The following is a 6,440-nucleotide window of genomic DNA, read 5'->3' as shown; positions in this document are numbered from 1 at the left end:
TATGACTAACCTTCTCTCCACTGAACGACTCCCCGTACAACCCAGCCCCCACCCAGGAATCACCCTCCTCTCCACATCTGTGCTTCGGAGAGGTTGAGAGAGCGCACAGGAGTGGAACCAGGCAGAATCTGTCCTTCTGGGACTGGTGGATGTTGCTTAGCAGAAGGTCCTCCAGCTCCGTCCTAATTGTCACAAAGGGTGGGTTAGGATTTCCTTCTCTTCAGCCTGGGAATTCGCCCATTGCTTGGAGAGAACCACATTCTCTTCATCCATTTGGCTGGTGATGGACGTGGGGGCGCTTTTCACGGTTTGGCTATTTGTGAATAAACAGGTGTTCTTTCGTGTCTCTCTTCTTTCAGTTACCATAATGTTTTTGAGGTTTGCCCAGCTTCTAACTTGTGTCAGTATGTCCTTCCCTTTCACTGTCAAGTAATACTGGAGGAGGAGGAGGAGGCTGGGGGTGGGGGTGGGGGAGAAGGACGAGCTCCTTGAGTGTGTCCCAAATGGACAACATGGCACCGTCCTCCTGGCCCTGGGAGAAGGAACTGTTTATTCAGGCAGGAAGCAGACTCGGCAGGTTAGACACCAGCTGCGGGACAGTATGTTAGAGGTGGTGGTCGAGACTTGAACTCCAGTCAGGCAGACTTCAAGAGCTGCCCGCCACTATCCACGAGGCCCCTTGTGTGCCAGGCTTGGTGCGCGCCTGACTGTGCACCGCACCTTGCTTCCTGGTCCCAGGCAACCCTCTCCCACCAGTCCCAGGAGATGGATGGTGTCCTCATCTCCGGTGCACCGCTGAGGTCCCCAGGCCCTGACAGTCACTGTGTATAGTCACACAGCCAGGAAGTGGCCGAGCAGCCCTGTCACTGTGGATAAAAAGAGTCGAGCCAGCTGGGGAGAAGACTCTTCATAGGGGCCCCTGCCCTACGAAGGTGAGAGTTTTTATGAGGAATGCGGATAAAATGTGCTCCATGCTTTTTCTGTATCTTGCATGTTAATCCAATTATTTTCTTCCTTATTCTGTTGATGGGATAACTTAGTTGGATGAACTTTTTGACGGTTAATAGATCAGGTGGCCTTCACCTGAACTAAAAACTTTCGTGCATCAAAGGACACTATCAAGAGAGTAAAAAGACAACCCAAAGAATGGAAAAGAATATTCAAAAATGGCTTCATGTGATAGGGGATTCACATCCAAGATAGAAAAAACTCTGTGCTTGGGTGGCTCAGTCAGTTAAGCATCTGATTCTTGATCTCAGCTGAGGTCATGATCTCAGGACTGTGAGTTCAAGCCCCTCGCTGGGCTCCACACTGGGCGTGGAGTCTACTTAAAAAAAAAAACAACTCCTATAACTCAACAACAAAATAACTGATAACCTGATTCAGAAATGGGCAAGGGACTGGAAAAGATATTTCTCCAAAAAATCGTATTTGTTCTATTAAGGCAATCCCTTCAAACAAACCAACAAAAAGACATTTCTTCAAGGAAGACATAGAAATGGCCAGTAAGTCCATGAAAAGATGCTTATCAGGGAAATGCAAATCAAAAGTCAATGAGATAACCACTTCACGTTCACTGGGATAGCTATTAATTTTGAACAAAAAAAATAAAGGAAAAAGGGGTGTCTGGGTGGCTCAGTGGGTTAAGGCAGAAGCCTTCGGCTCAGGTCATGATCCCAGGGTCCTGGGATTGAGCCCCGCATGGGGCTCTCTACTCAGCAGGGAGCCTGCTTCCTCCTCTCTCTCTGTCTGCCTTTCTGCCTACTTGTGATTTCTGTCAAATAAATAAATAAAATCTTGGGAAAAAAACAAACAAACAAAAAACCAAGTGTTGGCAAGGATGTGGAGAAATTGGAACCCATGTGCATTTTGGTGGGAATTCCAAATGGTGCAGCCACTACGGAAACTGGTATGGGGGTTCCTTGAGAAGTTTAACAGAGAGTCACTGCAAGATCCTGCATTTCATTTCTAGTTATGTGCTCCCAAAGAACTGAGGGGCTCAAACAGTACTTGGCACACCAACATTCACAGCACCATTACTCACAATGGACAAAAGGTAGAAGCAGTCCGGGTATCCATCGGCAGACGAACGGATAAACAGAATGTGGTACATCCATACAATGGTATATTATTCAGCCTTAAAACTTAAAATCACGATACACACCACAGCATGGAGGAACTTTAAAAACATCACGCCGAGTGAAATAAGCCAGACACAAAAGGACAAATACTGTTTGCAAAAGGACACAAAAGGACAAACACCACCTAGATGTGGGATGTGGAGTAGTCAATTTTATAGAGAAAGAAAGGAGAATAGTGCTTTTCAGGGGCTGGGGGGCAGGAGGGAACAGGGACTTGTGTTTAATGAGTACAGAGTTTCCATTTGGCATAACAAGAAAGTTCTGGGGGAGGACGGTGGGGAAGGCAGCCCAGCACCATGAATGTACTTATCGTCACTGAAATGTGCACTTAAAGATGATGGGGCTATGGGGCGCCTGGGTGGCATTAAGCATCTGCCTTCTGCTCAGGTTATGGTCCCAGGGTCCTGGGATCGAGCCCCATGGCTGGCTCCCTGCTTGGTGGGAAGCCTGCTTCTCCCTCTCCCACTCCTCCTATTTGTGTTCCCTCTTTGCCTGGCTCTCTCTCTCAAATAAATAAAATCTTAAAAAAAAAAAAAAAGAAAGAAAGAAAGATGGTGGGGCTGGTCAATTTTATGTGCTGTGTATTTTACCACAATTTTCAAAAAGTTAAAAACTTTAAGAAACTGAAGGCAAAAAACACTTTTCTTGACATTCCAAAGCTTAGAGAATTTATCACCAGCAGACCTGCAAAACAGGAAATGTGACAGAAAGCCCTTCAAGCAGAAGGAAAAAGATACCAGATGGAAATCTGGATCTACACGAAGGAATGAGAAACGCCAGAAATGGTAACTATTTAGTAACCACCAGAAATGGTGGGTAAGTAAGTACACAAACTGGTTTTTTTGTTTTTGTTTTTTAAGGTTTTATTTATTTATTTGACAGAGAGAGACACAGCGAGAGAGGGAACACAAGCAGGGGGAGTGGGAGAGGGAGAAGCGGGCCTCCCGCTGAGCAGGGAGCTGGATGCGGGGCTTGATCCCACAACCCCAGGATCACAATCTGAGCCAAAGGCAGATGCTTAACCAACTGAGCCACCCAGGTGCCTCACATCTCTTCAACAGACAACTGATTAAGCAAAATTAATTACAGTGTGTTGTCGTGGTGTGTATAACATATGTAACAGTAAAATGCATGAAAAGAGCGCAAATGTAGGGAGGGGAGACGTGCAAAGGTCCTGTTGCAAGGCTCTTATGCCCTATGTGAGTTTTAGTAGATAACCTGAATATAGTCTGTGATAAGTTAATGTTATAACATAAACTCTAAGCAAACACTAAAAGAACAAAGCAAAGAGCTGTAGTTATTAAACTTAAAAGCATGTGAAATGGTATCATAAAAAATACTCAATCCAAATAAAGGTGGAAAAAGGGAACAAGGACCCCATAAAACAGACTTTTTTCTTTAAATCAAGATGACAGATTTACGCCTACCCATACCAATAACCTAATAACCAATAACATTGAACCTAAATTATAGAAACACCCAATTATACGACAGACTTTGTCAAGCCAGACTGTTATGGACTGTGTGCTGCCTAAGGAGTACACTTTACTTTTTTATAACATTTTATTTATTCAAGAGAGAAAAAGACCGCACACACAAGATGGGAGTGGGCGGCAGAGGGAGAGGGAGAAGCAGAAGTTGGTTCTTTGAGAAAGTTAATAAAACTGATAGTTTCTCATTAGATCAAATCAAGAAAAGAAATGATAAAATTTTCTAAATTCAGGAAGGGAAGAAAGGACATCTCTGCATTTCCCAAAGAAATTAAAAGCATAGAAAAAAGAATATTACGAACAATATTATGCCAATAATTTGACACGTTAGTTGAAAGGGACAAATTCCTTGAAAAATGCAAATTACCAAAACTGACACAGAAGATCTAGGATATCTCCATAGCCTTTTAACTATTAAAGAAATCAATTAATAGTTAAAAACCTTTCCACAAAGAAAGTGTAAGAAGCAGACGGCTTCACAGTTGAATCCTATTAAACATTTCAGCAAGATGTTATATTAATCTTACATAAACTAAGAACACAGAGGAGGAGAGAGTGCTTATCAATTCACTCTATGGGACCAACATTACCTTGAAATCTAAATCAGACAAAAGCATTACAATAAAAGAAAAAAAAATAGGACAAATGTCCCCCAGGAAAATAGTTATGAAAACCCTTAACAAAATATTAACAGAGCTACTGAATCAACACATAAAAAGGAAAACACTTGGGGCGCCTGGGTGGCTCAGTGGTTTGGGCTGCTGCCTTCGGCTCGGGTCATGATCTCAGGGTCCTGGGATCGAGCCCCGCATCGGGCTCCCTGCTCCGCAGGAAGCCTGCTTCCCTCTCTCTCTCTCTCTCTCTCTCTCTCTCTGCCTGCCTCTTTGCCTACTTGTGATCTCTGTCTGTCAAATAAATAAATAAAATCTTTAAAAAAAAAAAAAAAAAAAAAGGAAAACACTTGGGCGCCTGGGTGGCTCAGTGGGTTAACGCCTCTGCCTTCGGCTCAGGTCATGATCCCAGGGTCCTGGGATCGAGCCCCGAATCAGGTTCTCTGCTCAGCGGGGAGCCTGCTTCCCCCTCTCTCTCTGTCTGCCTCTCTGCCTGCTTGTGATCTCTGTCTGTCAAATAAATAAATAAAATCTTAAAAAAAAAAAAGGAAAACACTTCCTGACCATTGGGGTTTATTCCAGACTGAAAAGCAGATTTAGCCATCATAAATCTACCAATGGAATCAGCCACATTAATAGGATTTTGGAGAGAACCCACATCATCTCAACAAATAACAATAATGTGACATAATTCAACATTCATGGTAAAAACTCCTAACAAACCAGAAAGAGTACGACATTTGCTTAACTTAAGAAAAGGCATCTGCAAAGAGCTACACTGACATTTTACTTACTGTGAAGACTGAACACCCTCCCTCTAGGACCAGGAAGAGGAGAAGGATGTCTACTGTCATACTTCTATTAAATATTGTAATAGAGATCCCGGCTAGGGCAATAAGGCAATAAAAAGGAAATAAATGGCAACAGATTGGAAAAGAGGACGTAAACTTCCATTTGTGGTGACATTATTATTTACATAGAAAATCCTAAGTATTCTAGCAAAAAAAAAAAAAATTTAAAAGTGCTGGCACTAATAAGTGATTTTTTAAAAAAAGATTTTATTTATTTATTCGACAGACAGAGATCACAAGTAGGCAGAGAGGCAGGCAGAAAGAAAGAGGAAGGGAAGCACGCTCCCCGCTGAGCAGAGAGCCAAGATGGGGGGCTCGATCCCAGGACCCTGGGATCATGACCCAAGTCGAAGGCAGAGGCTTTAACCCACTGAGCCACCAGGCACCCCAAGTGATTTTTTTAAAAGATTTTGTTTATTTATTTGACAGACAGAGATCACCAGTAGGCAGAGAGAGAGGGAAGCAGGCTCCCTACTGAGCAGAGAGCCCAATCCTGGGCTCCATCCCAGGACCCTGGGATCATGACCTGAGCTGAAGGCAGAGGCTTTAACCCACTGAGCCACCCCAATAAGTAATTTTAACAAGGTTGCAAGATACAAGGTAAACATAAGAAATTAACTATATTTTTAGATACTGGGAACAAACAGTTGTAAAATAACATTTTAAGATATCATTTAAACAGTGCCACAAAACATAAAATACTTACATTAAAGCTAACAAAATATGTACAGGAAGTAGGCACTGAAAACTATAAAATATTAATGGAAGAATTTAATGAAAACCTAAATAAATGGAGAGATAGACTATATTCATGAATTGCAAAGCTCAGATTGCTGTCAATTCCCTCCAATTTACCTATAGATTCAATAAACCCCCAATAAAAATCCCAGCTAGCTTTTTTTTTAATTTTGTAGAAATTGACCAATGTAGAAATTCTCAAATTTACCTGGAAACACAAAGGACCAAGAATGGCTAAGACAACTTCGAAAAACAACAAAGTTGCTAAGCTAACCCTATCTGATTTCAAGATCTATTTTGCAACTGAAGGAATCAAATAGTGTGTTGTTGGCAAAAAGACAGAAAAATAGATCAATGATACAGAATAAAGAATCTAGGAATTAGGGACGCCTGGGTGGCTCAATCAGTTAAGCTGCTGCCTTCGGCTCAGGTCATGATCCCAGAGTCCTGGGATAGAGTCCCATGTCCGGCTCCTTGCTTGGCAGGGATCCTGCTTCTCTCTCTGCCTCTGCCTGCCATTCTGCTGCTTGTATGCTCCCTCCCTCTCTTTCTCTCTGACAAATAAATAAATAAAATCTTAAAAAAAAAAAAAGAATCTAGAAATTAACC

The sequence above is a fragment of the Mustela erminea genome, chromosome 19 (genome assembly GCF_009829155.1).
Source record: "Mustela erminea isolate mMusErm1 chromosome 19, mMusErm1.Pri, whole genome shotgun sequence".
In the NCBI taxonomy this organism is placed as follows: domain Eukaryota; kingdom Metazoa; phylum Chordata; class Mammalia; order Carnivora; family Mustelidae; genus Mustela; species Mustela erminea.
The sequence above is the reverse complement of the archived record's forward strand: the minus strand, read 5'-3'. Positions refer to the sequence as shown.